Raw genomic sequence first — 17163 nt, 5'->3', positions numbered from 1 at the left:
TATTCACACATCTGAAACACATCAGAGGGTAATGGACAGAATGGGGTAATGGCTTAAAGGGGATCTGGCAAGAATGGAGACAGATGAGAGAAGACCTCTGGTGACTTCCCAGTGGCATCTCTCTGGGTCAGGCCATTTTGCAGGAGAAGGGGAGAGTGGGCTGGTCTGCTGCTATTGCCCAACCAGAGTGTCCGGAGCATCACCCAGATACCCCATGTCCCCAGGCCATCTGCTTTATGACTTGGCCTGCCACCTCCCAGCCTTATCCCAGGTCATGTTTTCCAAAGATAAGCAGTTAAGGGGCGTGTCAGAGACAGGGAATTTATGGCCAAGAAACTCAACTTCCTTGGCCTGGCTGTCCCTTGACCCCGCCAGGGGCTGCCAAGACTGACCTATGGAAGAATAATGTGTATAAGAAGATTTCCAGGAAGCAGGGCTAGGGGTGGGTCTACATCTGAGAACTGTGCAATTTTGAGAGCTGGAAAGGGCTTGGACATCGACCAATGGGGCTGTTGAGCAAAATGTTCTAAATGTGTAGCGTCAAACAGTCCAGGGTTCAAAACCTGCTGCTACCACTTGGGCAAGTGTCTTAACCAACCTCAGTGTTCTTATCTGTAAAATGGGGGTAACATGAATATATGCTACAGAGGGTTGATATGATGCTTATGTGAGATGTAATGTATGTCAATGTATGTAACCACTAGTGTGGTACCTGGAAAAGACAAATGCTCAGTAAAAGGGAGCTGTGAACCCGATTTTTCTTTTCATAGTTGGGAGAGCTGAGGTGTCCAGTGGGGATACAGCATCCTTGGAGTATTATTACAGGGAAGAGGGGGCCACACAGAATATCCTAGCAGGAGTCTGTCTGCTAGCTTTGAACCTGTGTGTGCAGACTGCTCCCAGATTTAAGTTTGTATACATTTTTTCCCCCTGATTAACCAATGGTTCATAAGATAATTTATTATTTTTAAATTACTTTTTAATAAATTTATTTATTTATTTATTTATTTATTGGCTGTGTTGGGTCTTTGTTGCTGCACATGGGCTTTCTCTAGCTGCAGAGAGTAGGGGCTACTCTTCGTTGTGGTGCACAGGCTTCTCACTGCGGTGGCTTTTCTTGTTGCGGAGCACAGGCTCTAGGCATGCAGGCTTCAGTGGTTGCGGTGTGTGGGCTCTGTAGTTGTGGCTTGCAGGCTCTAGAGCATAGCCTCAATAGTTGTGGTGTACGGGCTTAGCTGCTCCGCGGCATGTGGGATCTTCCCGGGCCAGGGATAGAACCCGTGTCCCCTGCATTGGCAGGTGGATTCTTAACCACTGCGCCACCAGGGAAGTCCCCTAGATAATTTATTTTCTGTGGTTGTTTTTCCAAAGCTTGTTTGTTAAGGGTCTTTCCAAAATAGCCCGATGCCTTGCCTTCTGACTGCACTTGACTCTTTATGAGGGACGTTCTTGAGGAAAGCGCATTCATGGCTCTAATCATAGGGCAACGGTAAAGGCTAACTCGGCAGAGCACAGTCCACACACCAGGGGCTGCATCCAGGTCTTGTGCTTTTCATGTAATTTTCAGGCTAGCGGTCTTTTTACAAAAGGAGGATCAGAGAGGTAAAGGCTGACATTACAGATGTGAAAAGAATGGGAATGAGGATGAAAATATGGGTCCTGATCCATGAAAGATTACTTAAAAAATGAAATTTCTGACGATTTTTTTTTAACCTTTGCCATTTGAAAGGAGAGTGGAAACCAGATTAGAATTAATTGAGGCTCCTACTGAAAACGTCTCCGCATGTGTTTGTGAGAACAGTCTTAGCCTGGGATGGCATCTGGGATGAGCCATTTGGGGCAAAGACAGATGGTTGCCCCAAAGTGGCAGTTGGAGGTGGATGAAAGTTGCACTGGTTTAGGAGTCAGAAAAGTGGAGTTCAAATCCTGGCTTTTGCACTTATGAGCTCTGCTTCAGAGCAAGACATTTCACTTTTCATTGCCTCAGTTGCCTTCTAGGGGATAATAATACTTTCCTTGGAAGTTGAAGGGAATCATAAAGAGAAAAGCAAAAGTGCGGGGCTTCCCTGGCAGTCCAGTGGTTAAGACTCTGAGCTTCCACTGCAGGGGGCACGGGTTCAATCCCTAGTCGGGGAACTAAGATCCCACGTGTTGGGCAGAGCAGCCAATAAAACAAAACAAAACAAAACAAAACAAAACAAACAAAAAAGAAAAGCAAAAATGCTGTGTAAAGACAAAGTGATAATAATATTCTGGCCCGTCAGCTTGTCTGGGGAACTGTGCTTAAGCCATTCATGTTCATTCCTCACTCCCACCTTATGCCAACCTCCTTTCCAACAATCTCTCCTTATCTTCCTTTTGCTTATGGAAGCAAACAAACAAAGCAAAACCCAAAAGCCCTAAGTTAAGACACGTCAAGGACATCCTTTGGTGCTTGGGCAAGCGACTAAACCTCCTTGACCTGGGTTCTTGCCTGTGAAATGGAGCTGAGATGTAGCATCAGTCTCACAATCCTGCTGCTCCCTTCCAGCCCTGTCTCATTCCTTGCTCTCCACAGCCCTCCTCCCTCTCTACCCTCCAACAGTACTCCCTGTAACCACAGGGCCTTTGCACTAGCTGTTCCCACTGCCTGGAACCCTTTTCCACTCCCCTCCTGGCTTGCTTAACTCCTACGTATTATTCTTCAGCTCTTAGCCTTCCCCAACCAGTCCCCACTCCTGACCCCATGGTCAGATCCCTCTATAAACACTCACATCACATTGGGTAACTTCTCCTTGCTGTATTTGTCAATGGTTTGAAATAATATACTCGTCCGTACAATAAACAAAGCTGTTAGCTCCATGATGGGAGGGACATTGTCTGTTTATTTTTCCCCTTTATCTTCCCAGAGCCTGGAACAGTTCCTAACACACAGAGATGCTCAATAACTATTTATTGAAAGAAAGAAAGAAAGAATGAATGAACAAATAAAGTGATCTTTCTTCTTGGTCTGAGGGCACAAGGGAGCTTGCAGAGTCCCTGCGTCCTGTTTGTCCATTGAGCGGCATGATTGATTAACTTGAAGTCACTTGTGAGATTTATGGCTGTCCCATCACTCCTGTTGCATTTCTGGGAAGCTGGGGCCATGTCCTCAGGGCAGATTCCCACGGTGCAGGGGTGGGACGATCTTACCCCTAGTCCTTTGTGGTCCTGAAAAATCTTTGCTGATGGATGGATACCTCTAAGAAGGATGCCAAGGAGAATGTCTGGGGGCTGATTGAGATTGAGGGAGAGGAAGAAGGATGGTCCTTTTGCATCTTTCTTCCACAGTCAGGGAAGCCCATGACCAATACAGATGTTCTCAGCTCACCCGATAAGAACAACAAAAATAAAAATGATGGAGAACCTTTACTGAGTGCTTCTACATGCCTAGCGTGGTGCCTGGCCCACACATGGGTCCAGCAATTACGAATGGAGTGAATGAATGAGTAACAGACATTATCTTAAGCACTTTCCACACCAAGTGTCATTTTATCCTCAGAAAATCTTACAAGAGGGATTCTATTATGATCCCCATTTTATGGAAAAAACAAATAGAGACTCAGAGAGATGCAGAGCTGTGTCTTAGGCTCTCTCAGAAGCATCAGAAAGGACATGATCTCTCTCTCTTGCTTTTTTTTTTTTTTTTTTTTGAGAGTTGCGAGTTGAGTTTATTTGGGGCAAAGTGAGGACTGCAGCCCGGGAGACAGCATCCCAGATAGCTCTGAAAAATTGTTCCAAAGAGGCGGAGCGGGGGAAAGATTTGTATATATGTAATCTTGGTGAAGGAGAAGTACATGCAATCAAACACATCTTTTTGTAGGGCGTTTCTGCTCGTCACGAGGAGCGGACGTCACCATGTAGCGACTGAGTGCTTTTCTAGATACGAGGAGATGCAGCATGGTCTCTTTTTTGTTTGTTTTCTCTCTTCATTTCTCCTGCCTGTCTCTGGGGTCCCTTTTCTCCCCACGTCTGTCATCTGAGGTCTTCTCTGCCTTTATCCCCCCCTTCCCAGCTCCCACCTCTAATGTCTGGTGCTGGTCCACAAGAACGACACGTTGCTACCTCTTCTTCTCTTTGTGTGTGCTCAACAATTGCCTCAAAGTGTGGGGATGGTCTATTCATGGCTCTCCCCTCTGTAGTTGATGGGCTTTTAAGAATTACAATGACAGAAGCCCTGAAGACGGCCTCGCACCAAATCTTCCTGCCACCTCTGAGGGCAGATGTTACTATTGTACCCATTTTAAAGACGAGAGTACAGAGGCTTAGAGAGGAGAAATGAAATGGCTTGTCTGGCATCACATCTGTTATTGTTTCTAGGACCACCAAACTCTGGTGGCTTAACACAACAGAGATATAGTCTCTAAGTTCTGGAGGCGAGAAGTTCAAAATCAAGGTGTCAGCAGGGTCACGGTTGCCTCCAGAGGCTCTAGGGGAGGATCCTTCCTTGCCTCTCTGGTTTCTGGAGGTTCCTGGAATTCCTTCGGTTGCAGACTCATCACACCAGTCCCTGTCTTTCTCTTCAACTGGCCTCCTCCTCTGGGTTTCTCTCTGTGTTTTTCTCTTTTCTTTCTTTTATAAGGACACCCATCATTGGATATAGGGTTCACCCGAATTCAGGGTGGTTTTATCTCGAGATCCTTACCTTAATTACCTTTGCAAAGACCCTATTGCAAACAAGGTCACATTCTGAGATTCCAAGAAGACATAGCTTTGTGGGGACTGGTATTTAACCCACTCTAACATCTCTCCCAAGTGCTAGAGCAGGGAATTACCACCAGATGGGACTAACTCCAAAACCCATGCATGTAACTGACACATGACACTAGGATTGTTCCTTAGAAAACTCACAACGGTAGTGAACTCCCTTTACTAGGGACCTGGTGGGACCTGTGGCTTGCGTCTCGCTTCTCTTTTTGCATGAAGTTGTCTGCGTCAAGCACAGATTCGTAATTTTCAAATGAAAGAGAAGGAAACTTGACTTTGTGTTTAGATTCACTCTTTCCCTGGTCCCCACCGTTCGCTCAGAGGGTTTATAATCCAGGGACCTCCTGCCAGGCTGATCGTGACCCTCTACCGAAGCTCTGTTCTTATCGAGGCTGCCTCATCAACTTGACTTTCTTCTTTCAGGTTTTAAAACCACTTTCCCCCCTTGTCTCTTGAGGACCAGGGCAGTAACAGCTCCCAGCTGTTGTCAGCTCCTGGGTACTACACTACTATCCCTTGTTGAATCTCCCTGACCCTGCTAAACCTTTGTAAACAATCCTCTCAGCAACCCAGATGGAGTGGGTCATCTCTTTGCTTCCAGGACCCTGACATATAATAAGGGTCACTCCCCAAAGGATCCCAGACAAAGAGGCAGATGAGATAGTCCACCCTGGCAATCTGTTTAGGTGATGAATTTATATTGTAGATTTCTTTCCCTTTAGGATCTTAGACTCTTTTCTCGTATCGACCCTCCTAATAGCCCAGAAAGAAGACAGAAAACAATATCCGTGAGGAGGAGGAAAAGGAGCATGTGAAAGGCCAAACAAGAGGGTCTTCAGAGTCGAGAATAAATCGAAGGTTGGCTGATTCGCAAACTTTTATACACGTTTGACCCAGACTTGTTCCCTTTTGGAAAAAGAGGGTCAAAAGTTGTCTTGTATTCTTGGCTGACTTCTCTGAGTTAGTATGGGGCTACGGTGAAGAATCAGGCTCAGGAATCAAACAGATGTGAATTGGAAACAGAGCCCTCTGGCTTACTGGCTCTGTAATCTCAGGCACGTGACTTAATGCTTCTGAGGCTCAGTGTTTTAACCTGTATACAGCGAATATTAACATCAGGCTTATTGTGGGTATTCAATGACCTGGCAGGGTTAGAATGCTGAGAGCCGTGCCTGGTGCACGCAACAGCACTCAAAACACGTTGGCTATGACTAATTATCATCTCCGTGCCTTACACACCTCTTATCCAGGACAACCCTTAGAGCTTCGAGTGTGAGTGAGATGGTGATTCATATTCTTTCTCCCACCCAAATAGGGCAGCTGGCCCGAGTTCCTGGAACTCTGTGTCCCTGTGCTCTGATCCCATCAGCAGTCGGTGCCACCACCCGTTCCCGTCTCACCGTGAAGCATGCAGCTCTTTCTCTGCTTGTTTGTTCTTTCCTCTTTGCTGAGGGTTGATGTCATTAGTTTAATGCAGGCTCCCAGACATCAAGGTCTGCGTCTCTGTAACTTGTTTTGTATTTATACTGCAAGAATGCTTAACAGTGTTTGGTGATGCTGGTGTATTACAAATGACAGCTGAGTCAAGAATGCTCTCCCGCTGGCTCCAATCAGCCAAGGGAGGGTTTGAATCATCATTCTTAACACAAACAGATGTTTAGGACATCATAAATGCTAGGTAGGAGCGCTGTAAAGATGATTAGGATAGGTCTCTATCTTGTTTACTTACCTGCCTAATCGGAATTTTTGAGGTCAGGGATCGTGTTTGATCACTGTCACAAAGTCTAAGGCTTAGTACAGTGTCTGACACATGGGTGATGAATACATATTTGTTTTATCCATTGTTAATTTGAGAATTATTTTTGAACTATCTACTGTATGTGAGCCTCTGTGCAAGACTTTGGAAAACAGCAGCAAACAAAAATAGGCAGTCTTTTTGGGGGAGGATAGATGTGTAGATGAGTAATTAAATCCACAATGACAAGTCTTACAGTAGAGGTGAGATGGGACCCCAGAGAATAATTGATCAGCTCTATGTGGAGGAGTTGTAAAATAGGAGTATTTGAGTTGGGTCTTGATGTAGGAGTAGGAGTTCATCAGGTGAAGAACCATGACGAAGGTGTTCCAAGAGAGGGGACAATGTGCAAAGTCACAGAGGTGAGACAGCACCTGGTATTTTAGCAAATGGCTTGTTATGGCCGGAGCTCAAGAGATGGAGAAGGGAATGAATCTGGAAAGTTAATTTGAAGGCAAGTTAGCTATGGAAGGGTCGATATGGAATGCCTGAGTCAGATTTGTGTTTTCTGAAGCCTACTGTGGAGGTAGAATGGAGTTTGGGTTGGGGATGGTAAACAGATCCTTCTCTGACCCTATTGGTGGACACAAAGAATAAAAAAGGTCATGATTTGTAGCTTTTGCCAATTTCCAGGTAATTATCCCACTTTGGATGATTCTGGCTTCCAACATTATGTTGACAAATGCAGAGTTGGGAAGAGATGTGTGCCCTCTTGGTGACCATGGTGGAAAATAACAGAGCCCAAAACTTTATATGTTCCCTACAGAGCTTGGTAAGGTTCCATAGGGATTGTGTGTGGGAAAGAGCTTTGGAAATTGTAAAAAAGTTAACCTAAGTGTGAGGTGGTGGCTTGTAGTGAGTATACCATCACTCAGTTCACTCTTTCCCCACTAGCACTACCTAGAGTTTCTCTCTGCAGGAATTTGTCCCTCTTAGTCACACGATTTGGGTGGGATGGCCCAAACACTCAGCTCCCAGGTCCAGCTGGTGCAAGCAATGAACACATCTCTATTCAGACTGCAGTTATTGGTCAGGGATGAATATCTAACCAATCAGAGCCTGTGAAACGCAGGAAGACATTTGATTGGGTTTCTGAGAGACAGGATACCTTCTCCTTCTGAGGGGGCTACCAGGGGAGACCCTCTTACTTCCTCAGAATGGTTGCCATGGAGCCATTGGCAACCATGCTCCTTGAACATCAGAGGGTCTTGTACAGAAGTCCAGCAGCAAACTAATACTATCAAAAGTTATCACTTTCCAAGATAGAATGGAAAGATGGAGAGCAGCTGGGTGCTTGTTTTAAATCCTGGGTCCTTGTTTTAACTTGCCTGACCTGACATGGAATTTTTGGTTAGGTGGACCAATCCATCCCCTCCTCTTTTTTTTTTTTTTTTTTTGGTTAAGCTAATTAGAATTAGAATTGAGTTTCTATTCTTTCTAGCTGACCATATGATTCTCACTAGTACTCGCATTCACCACCACTATCATGACTCAGTTTATGAAATGACCAACCCTGAATGCACAGCCTGTTTATAAGGCAGATCAAATGGCTATAACATCAAGCAGCTTTCAATTTGTACAATCTACCCCATTATTGGGCAGATGTGGCTGTCAATCCACTCCAGTGGGATTCTAGAAGACATTGCTTGGGTTACAATTTCATTATTGTTTATACAAATACTTATTAGCATTTATTATGTTTTAGGCTCTGTTCTAGGGGTTGGAGATATAGCATAGATAGAGAACCAAAATCTGCCTTCATGAAGTGTATATGCTTTCCCACCTTTTGCTCATTTGGACTTCAGGTGACCATCTGAAGTATGCAGGGGAAATCAGATTACCCTCTCTTACAGTAGAGGAAAGCCATGAACTGTAGACAACAAGAAGCAGGATAGTATAGTAAGTCTTTATATCTGAGAAGGAATTGCAGATCTGGGCTCCAGAATGTAACATGTGGCACAGGTCACATGATCTGGGTGACCATTGGTACAAGGAGGATGAAAGACACTTGAAACAGATTTGAACTCAATTCACAGCCTGGAGCCCACAGTTAGAATCTGGAAGCTGAAGTCTATCTTACTTCTGCTGGTTGTACTCAACTCACTGATCTGCAAACATAAGAATACCTGATTGTCCTTGCAATCCACTGAATTTTGGGATATTTTGTTATGCAGCATTGTTGTGGCATGGCTGACTAATACAGATGACTTGGATCACTTGGGCAACGGCTCTCCTATGAGGCATGGTTGGGTCAATGACCCCTGTATATTGTACTTGAGAAATCAGTCAACTCTCCCGTTCCAATGTTGCAACTATATGCCTGCCCCTGAACCCCACGCAGGTTTAACTCTGTTATTTCTCTTCCTGATAACCTCTGTCCTCCATGGTGCATGGGGCTTGTGAACATATCATTGGAAAGAAGACCTATGGGATAATGAATTAGAAAACCAGAAAGTCCTTTCCCCCACCACCTTTCCCCCACCTTCCTGCTGCCCCTTAAGCCATGCAATTTAGGATACCTCTGAGCTTTGAGTGACTCAAAATTTATTTGGGGGAAGGACACACGGAGGGTGACATGTGGAAGAAGTTACTTACCCAACACTGATGACGTCATTGAAATGGAGGAAGACAGAAGCCCGCCAAACCAGCGTGGGACATTTCCTCTAGGAAACAGCGTGCCCTGATGTATTGAGTGTTTGGCTGTGTTCGGCACGAACACAACTTAGCTTTTCTTTTTATGAAAGCAATAAGCATTTATAAAATTCCACCCCTTCCACCCTTCACCTAACTTATGAGCCCTTTAGCTATAACCTTCTTATGACCCGCAGCTTATATAGACCCAAGTCATTTAAAACTCAATCCAAAGTGAAACACGTTTCAGCCGTGGTAAAATTAATTCCCTCACTCTTCATTGGTCTGAGACCTCGTGGGGGAATCTGTGGCTTAAGGGGGGCTGGGGGGAAAAAAAGCAAAGAAGGAGAGTTTTGTGAATAGAAAGAGGCTTCTAACAGGAAAGATATTTATAAAGCTGCATTTGGGTGCCGTTCAGTTTGGAAGGAATTTGTTATAATGGCAATATATAAATCTTTGAATGGTCTCATAAATCATAGCTTCATGCCCAGCCAATGAGAAGCCATGAAAACCTGGCTCTTTGGAACACTCAAATCGTTACTAGAAAGATCCTGTGTGGCTCCTTGGAAGTGGAATCGGAAAATCTGGCTACATTTGGGGGTGTGTGGAATGTCTTGAATTACTTCTCGAACATTTTAGATTTGATAAAACCCAAGACACGGCTTTTCCAGCCCCATTTCCCTTCTCCCGCTCCTCTGATAATTATTAAACCCATGTGTACTTCAAGAGAAGCGTAATCCATGTGTTTCTGATTCATTTACACTTAACTCATCAAAATATTGTTTTTAAAGGGCTGTTTGTTGTCCAAAAAGCCTTTTCCCCTAAGCTTGAAAGCCTTAACGTTGCAGAAGCAGGAAGCTGCTTTCTGCCAAGAGTAAATGGGTGAGAAGTCCAAGGGATCGGGTTTTTGAAGTATGTGCAACGAATGTTCAAACAGGTTCTGAACACAGCCAAATCTACTTTTCTATCTCTGAGCAATCTCAGGAGAGCCATGGGGCGGAAGTTTCAAGGAACATCATCTCTTCCCAAACCGCCTGAAATTGTATTCCAGGGAGAAGCAAGGCCAAACCAACCAGAAATACAAAATGCGGGCATGGAAGGAGACTGGGGCTGGTGACCTTGTGAAATGAGAGCGCAGTGCCTTGAAAGTTAGTAAAAGCCACATGGTTTTTGTCACAGCAAAGTCACTCATATGCTTATTTTGGCGTTCCCTGGCTGAAGGACTATATCATTATGTTCTTGCCCTGCATCAGGCACCCGTGTCCATATTTTCCCAAGTGTATTAATTCACTGAACACCCTGAGGAAGGAGGTACCCTTATTGTGCCTATTTTACAGAGGGGAAGACTGAGTCATGGGCCAAGATCATTCCTCTAGGAAGGGGTGGAGGTGGGATTCAAACCCAGTTGGTCTGCCTCTGAAACCTGAGCCTGTAAACATCACACTACCCTGTTTGTGGCTAGTTTGTGCCTGGTTCATTCGTTGCAAATATGGGTGGAGGTCCTACTATGTGCTGGTCATGGGAAATACTGTATAAAGGAGGAGTACAGTCCCTAAACCATGGGACTTAATCTGGTGGTGGGAGAGAAACATAAAACAAAGAACTGGTGTGAGGTCTGAGACGTGCTACAAAGGGAAAGTGTAGGTATAATGAGTATGGGGGTGTGTGTGAGGGGCCTGCTTGGTCTGGGGAGTCAGGGAAGACTGTCTCGTGTAAGTGACATTTAACTTTCAGACTTGAAGGATGGCATTGTGGGTTGAACTGTGTCCTCCCCTAATCCCCCAATTTATATGTTGAAGTCTTACCCTTATTTGGAAGTGGGGTCATTGTAGATGCAGTTAGTTAAGATAAAGTCATCCTGCAACAGGGTGGGCCCCTAATGCAATATGACTGGTGTCCTTATTAAAAGGGGAAATTTGGAGACAGACATGCACTCAGGGAGAATGCCCTTGAGAATATGAAGTCAGAGTTCAGAGTGAGGCATCTGCAAGTCAAGGAGCTCCAGAGATTGGCCGCAGACTCCCAGAAGTGAGGGGAGAGGCATGGAGGCATCCTTCCCAAGCACCTTCAAAAGGAGCCTGACCCTGTCCACACCTTGATCTTGGACGTCTAGCATCTAGAATTGTGACCCAACACCAGAACTATGTTTCAGCTGCTCAGTTTGTGGTGCTTTACCATGGCAGCCCTTGTAAACTCAAACAGGTGGGAAGGCATTCGCCAAATGAAGGGGAAGCAGGGCGTAGGAAGGGGGGAGGAGGAAGAGAAATTCAGGAAGAATGGGCTGTGCCAAGTCTCCGAGGGAGGAGGGAACTTGTCGCATTTGGGGACTTGGAACCAGGGAGCGAGGGTAGAAAGTGAGGCAGATTGAAATCAGACCCTGACATCTCTAATACATAATGTGACACTTGTATAAGGGAGAGTGTGGAACCAGGGAAGGGCTTAAACTGGGGGATGGACATGATTGGAAGTGAATTTTTTATTTTATTTTTAAAATTTTTATCCTCTCCTCTCCTCTCCTCTTCACTGCTCTGGGTCTTAGTTGCAGGACGCGGGATTTTCATTGCAGCATGTGGGATCTTACCTTCCCGACCAGGGATCAAACCTGGGCCCCCTGCATTAGGAGTGCAGAGTCTTAGCCACTGGACCACCAGGGAAGCCCTGGAGGTGAGTTTTAGAAGCAGTCAGCTGACTGCTGCGGGGCGGGGGAGATTGAACTTGGGTAGTGGTGAGCAAGAATGGGTATAGAAGAACCACTTGGAAGTACTGTGTCATGCCCAGGACTTTCAGCTTAACTACTCTTCTTAAAAGGCCGTTTTCATCAAGTTGTTCCCTACCCGCCCCCCCCCCCCCCCCCCGAAGCATCCTGTGCCTGAGGAAGGAGGGTGGACTAGGATACGGAGGGACACTCAACCATGCATACTGTGGTTGTCCTCTGACCGTGTCCATTTCAGCTGTGAGCCCTAGTGCTTCCCCTACAGGGGCAGACATCTGTGATTTCCACCTGCTTGGTCTCCATTTCCCCTTCGCTCCAGTAACATTTGTCTGCTTTTGCTCTGGGGAAGCCATCCCTCTCCCAAGGGTGGGCATGTCAATCAAAGGTCCATCCTCCCCAAGTCAGGGAGCGAGTATGAGACCCAGGAAGATCGTCTGGGCTCCTCAGAAAATGGAAGTCTTGATGGAGTGATGCAAGGACTAAAAATGGTTGGAGCTGATTCATCCAGACTGTGATGCCTTGAAGAGTGTCATCATTTGTTCCAGCTTTTGGACACAGTGCTCTGCTTCTTGTTTTCTGAGTCCATTCTTGAGGCTTTGTGAGCTACCCAGTAATCTTCCAAGAAAGTCCTGCTTTGCTGATGGCATCCAGAGTTCGCATCTGTTGCTTACAACGGAGAAAACCCTAAATGAATACTCTCGTATAGAGTCAGGGCTCAGAAATGGAGAGATGGAATTAATTCCCATGGATCACGAAGCCCTCCCCTTGGCAGCTTCAGAAAATAGTTGTGTTTGAATTGGGTCAGGACATGGATGATTTATGTGACCTGGGACACCATTCAAAGAGGAGGGAACCTCTGAGCTCACGGGGTTTTAGGTGTCCCAATCCCCAGTCCCCCAGCCTAAGAGGGTCTCATGTTTTACTTGCTTGTCAGATTCATAAATCTGAGATGCAGAAGGTAAAAAAAACCCTCTCAGTCCACTTCCCAGAGGCCCATGCCAAATATTTCCCTGCCATGGATTATTTATCTTTAGATGCTCCTCGGTCTGGATCTTTGTAAAGGTTGTCCTCTCTCAGTGATGGCATGCTTATTTCTGGACCCTCAAAGTCATCCTAAACAGTGAGATCATTAGGCAAACTTGTTAAAAAATTAAACATTCAAGGATTAGGCTACCACCTTCACCTTTCACCTTTCCTAAGATCGGGAGCATCTCTGCGAGTCTTCCTGTCTCTTTCTAACCACCACCACCCCATCTTAGGCCCCACAAGCTTTTGAGAGATTCAGACAAATGCCAACTCGCAAGTGAGCTGTGTTCCAAAAATTTACAGTGAGTCAGTGGATGGAATAAATAGGCATTTTACCATAGAAGCAACGTTACACTTGTGCAGAGTGTATGCTTAGATCATGTTTTTGTTAACCCCCCTCAAAAAAGCCCTGTCACACTAACACACACATACACACCCACACTCACATATATATATATATCTGTGTCTATATAAAGGTACATAAACATGTAGGATACACACCAGACTGCTAATGTAGATGTCTTTGAATAACAAGATAATGGGTAATTTCTCTTTCCACCCGTTATTTACATTACATTAAATTAAATATTTATTTAATTTATAATATTGTAAAATATTAATATTTACAAACCAACACAAACTTAATGCTGATTCTCTAATTAAGCTTATTTAAAAAATGGTTTATGAGTATAGCACTAGGCTGGAGGCATCAATGCAGAGACTGTGTGTTTGTGTACCGTATTCCTAGTTATTTGGCTCATAATAAGAAGGAAGACAGGAAGGAAGGGAGGAAGGGGCCATCTAGTATGGTGGAGAGAGTTTGAAAAGGCACAGTCAACATTTTAGGCTTTCAGCTTGAGCTCTGTCTTGACCTAGGTGTGTGAGCTTGGGCAAGTCATTTCTCCCTTGAGCCTTTATTTTTCCATCTGTAAAATGAGAAGATAGGACTAAATCATCTTAGATTAGGGCTTGATAAACTCTGGCCCTTGGCTCATATCTGGCCCACTACTTGTTTTGGTCCATAAAGTTTTATTGGAACAACTCTCACTCATTTCTTTACGAATCGTTATGGCTGCTTTCGTGCTACACTAGCAGAGTTGGGTAGTTGCTACGGAGATCTTATGATTTGTAAAGACTTAAATATTTACTATCTGGCCCTTTACAGAAAAACTTGGCTGAGCCCTGGTCTAGAGGACCCTCAGTTGAATCCAGTATGGGAATCTGTACTGCTTAGGGTTTGGTTTTCCACTCCTGTGCCCTTGGGGGTAGGGTTTGTATTTTCCTCCCTGATTGCTCCCCATCTCAACCCAGTGATGGGAAGGGAGGGTGGGCTAGGGTGGCCTTTGAACTTCAGAGTTCACCCTCTTAGTCTCCTGATCTGCTGCTGGAGGGTGAGCAGAATCAGCTGATCTGGGAGGAGAGATCTGAGAGGTGGGAATGGAAAAAGCTGCCTTTTGCATGATACTCCTCAAGTTAGAAAATTGCCTGAGTAATTGATCGTGCCATCAGCACCTTTAAACGCTCTGTAAAATAGATACCCAGATCCTTCCTGTCCTGTCTCTTATGCCAGCTTATGGACGTTTCTGAATAAGAATCTTCATTGATTCTTGGAAACATTTTTCCTTCCTGTGCAAAATAATCATAATCATTTTCCTGAAGACGTTTAGGCAACAGAGCCCATCCCGCATGTGTATGTGCTTTTCCCTGTGATGTAGTTCTCCTGCTCTGGTTGGACTCGTGAATTATAGATTATATTCTTCTCTTTGCCTTTTAATTTGTCCCATGGATGCTGAAACCATTTCAACCGACCCTGCACTTTCCCCAGTTAGGGCTTTGTAGTCAAGATAGCCCAAATTTTCCGGGCAATGACCCCTTGCAGAACCAGCTGTGTCTAAACAAATTCCAGGGCCTCCTCCCCACCAAAGATAACACTGATTCACAAGTATCTCAGTCTGATTCCTCAGGGGAGACAGACCTCTGATCCCGAAGGCTTGGAGATGCTGAAGCTGTGTGTGACCAATGCTGGTTGGTAATTGCTCCCCTTCCCGGGATATTACAAGAGCTTATTACAAAGGACTCTCCTGACTCCCGTGAAAGCACACTAGTCATGACTCAGTGTGGCTGTTTGGTCCTGGCTTTTCTCAGGGGAGTCTGTTCCCATTTGACTCTGATTTCTGGGATAAGCTGAACAGAAAATGAAGACCAAACATTTCTGAGTTTCCTCCCTTCTGAGCCCTTCTGACTGATGAGCCCTTTCCAGATCCAAGTCTTTCCCCTGAGTCGTGCCTCTGCAGTCCACATGGTCATTGTATTTCTCTGGGGCTATTAAAAGAAGTTACAATGAGTCAAAGATGAGGGAGAGGATGATGTAGTCATATTTTGCTGATGGGTCCATATCTTTTAATGTCTCTCCTCCAAGGATGAAATTAAATGATGGGTACAGAGTGTTTTGTAGAACAATGAGTCTCGACCTATAATGGTCATACAAATCTGTTAAAACTGCAGATTCTGACTCTGTAAAACTGGGTGGGAGCAGGGATTCTGTATTTCTAATAAGCTCCCAGATGATGCTGATGTTGCTGGTCTGTGGGGTTTGAATAACAAGATTGGGTAGCATAACAAGGTTTGAATAAAAGTCATCCAATTGGATAAATGTTGGCTCCCCCTTAGAAGTACACTAGGCCCTAAGAAATGGGGTAGGGATCCAAACCCAGGTGTGCTGGACTGGCAGTGCTCTAGGGACTTCTGGTATATATACCTACATCAGCTTTAGTGGGTAAAGTGAGGATGGCACAGGACTAAACAGGTGAGTGGCACTTCTGTTCAAGCAACAAATAGGTACTGAGCACCTACTCCTTTTTTCAAACCCAGTGATAATTCTACGTTTTGGCCAGAGGGGCTTTTACACGTCTTCAGTTCTTTCTCAGTGTGATTGAACTTGTACCCCCTTCTTGAGATGTTCTTTCTCCAGGTCTTCCTGTTGACTGGCCCCTGCAGTTCTTTTAGGTCACAGCTAAAATGTCACCTCCTCTTAGAGACCTTCCCTGACCATCCAGTTGGTCCAAAGTGTCCCTGCCATCGTGCTCCACACTATTTCGTTTCCTTCAGAGCCCTTATCACTCTTTGATATTGTCTCGTTCACTTGTTTATTTTCCATCTCTGTCCACTAGACCATCAGCCCCACGGGAGCAGGATTTGCTGTGCTTTGTTTGCTGTTTCTTCCCCAGGGCCTGGCATAATACTGGGTGCACGTTTGGTGCTCAGTAACATTGTTGGATGAATGAGTGACCCAAAGGAAAGTTAACAGGGACACTGTTTAAAATGCTTCCAATAACCCCTTATGATCACACCTAGCAGGATTTATAGGACATCTACTAATATACTGATGGTGAATTACTCTTAAAGGGCCAATAAAGGCTGCTCCCATTAAGACCTTTGTGGTACATCAGGATTAGCAGAGTTTCAGCTAATATACATAATTGAAAGCCACAAAACTAGATACACTTGGTGTGTTAGTCTACTTGGACTGCTATAACCAAACACCATGGACATGGTGGCTTAAACAACAGAAATTTATTTTCTAACAGTTCTGTTGGCTAGAAGGTCAAGATCAAACCAGCAGAATTGGTTCCTAGTGAGACCTCTCTGCTTGGTTTGGAGATGACACTTTCTTTCTGTGTCCTCACATGACCTTTTCTCTGTCTGCACACCTAGAGAGAGAGAACTCTGGGGTCTCTTCCTTTTCTTAAAAAGACACCAGCTCTATTGGTTTAATGCCCCACTCTAATGACAGCATTTCATCTTAATTATGTCCTTAAAAGCCTTATGTCCAAATAGTCATATTGGAGGTTAAGGCTTTGAATAGGAATTGGGTAGGGGGCGGTGCGGGGGGAAGCAAGAAGACATAATTCAGTTGATAACACTTGGTTTGTAGAGATTCTGACTTAGGCTAACTCAAGGTAAAAGGGCTTATTATGGGAATATAAGGGGAATTCAGGAGGGCTTCTTGGTGGAAGGGGCCCTGGTGTCCTCAGAAGCTAGTCTGTGATTTATATTCTAGTTTCTACCATCAAAGTGACTTGGTTCTTTACTGAGCATCTGCAGTGAGCATCCACTTTTTTCCATCTCACCTCTTTTTTTTTAAAAAATAAATTTATTTATTTATTTATTGGCTGCATTGGGTCTTTGTTGCTGCACACAGGCTTTCTCTAGTTGCGCCGAGGAGGGGCTACTCTTCATTGTGGTGCACAGGCTCCTCATTGTGGTGGCTTCT

At 44.9% G+C, this 17163-nt stretch overlaps 1 non-coding gene across 1 annotated transcript; it reads right to left on the bottom strand.

The window, feature by feature from the left end:
- Nucleotides 1–11732: 11732 nt before the first annotated feature.
- On the bottom strand, nt 11733–11805 carry TRNAR-CCU (transfer RNA arginine (anticodon CCU)). Its single transcript has one exon. It is a non-coding gene; the product is annotated as a tRNA-Arg (tRNA).
- Between the last annotated feature and the right edge of the window lie 5358 nt (nt 11806–17163).

This window comes from Hippopotamus amphibius, chromosome 8 (assembly GCF_030028045.1).
Source record: "Hippopotamus amphibius kiboko isolate mHipAmp2 chromosome 8, mHipAmp2.hap2, whole genome shotgun sequence".
NCBI classification, from domain to species: Eukaryota; Metazoa; Chordata; class Mammalia; order Artiodactyla; family Hippopotamidae; genus Hippopotamus; species Hippopotamus amphibius.
Note: the sequence above shows the minus strand (reverse complement) of the source record. Positions and strands in the feature narration are given on the sequence as shown.